Source organism: Primulina huaijiensis, unplaced genomic scaffold (assembly GCF_012295235.1).
Source record: "Primulina huaijiensis isolate GDHJ02 unplaced genomic scaffold, ASM1229523v2 scaffold38119, whole genome shotgun sequence".
In the NCBI taxonomy this organism is placed as follows: Eukaryota; Viridiplantae; Streptophyta; class Magnoliopsida; order Lamiales; family Gesneriaceae; genus Primulina; species Primulina huaijiensis.
In genome coordinates, this window is record NW_027358921.1 from 24,819 (window position 1) to 25,685 (window position 867).

Below are 867 nucleotides of genomic sequence, written 5' to 3' on the forward strand. Positions count from 1 at the left end.
ATATATTTTGAAATTATAAAGTTCTATACATAAATCACGTCATTGAAAAAGTAGCTACAAGTTCTACAAATATTCATCGAAGGAAATTTGACAGAGATAAAACATGAAGATAATTGTAATATTTTTAAAAACTTTTATTTTTCGAACAAAAAAATTATTTAAAAAACATAAAAAAATTTAAAATCTTATAAATCATTTTGAATAACTATGATGTAAGACTAATTTGTTTCACATAAAAAATATTTGAATTCATTCTTATTCCTCATTAATTTTCTATCACTTTGATTTATATAAGAGTGATTATTACACGTAAAATCAATTTAAGCTCGTTTTCATTCTTTTGAAGTGTTCTCTCATTGCACCAAACAATTATTTGAGTTTTTCATGCATAAAGTTTTACGGTCAGTGCAATTCTCATTATGTTCACAATTAGCTTTGTATATGGCTTTGCATGGTGTATCACAATTATAAGAAATAAAAGTCTTGCTTTGGGTAACAAATATAACATTTGACCTGAACGTCAAGAAATGTTTGAACTAAAAGATTAATCTTTCACTATCATTCAATTTTGTTGGATTAAGCGTGCATTAGTGAGAGTAGTACTGAGATCGATGAACTCTTAGGAAGTTCATGTGTGTACTACAGAAATTGTGTTTTTTATTTTAAATTCTATTAAAGATATAATTTTTTTTTAAAAAAATGGACTGTAAATTTTACTCCAAAATAAAATTTCATTTTTCTTTAATTTATTGTAAAATTCATTAATATCTAAAAAAACAAAAAAAATGATGTATTTATTAATACTATATAACGAAAATAAGGACATACAAGTAAATTCACACAATATACGTTATTCATGGATGCTAA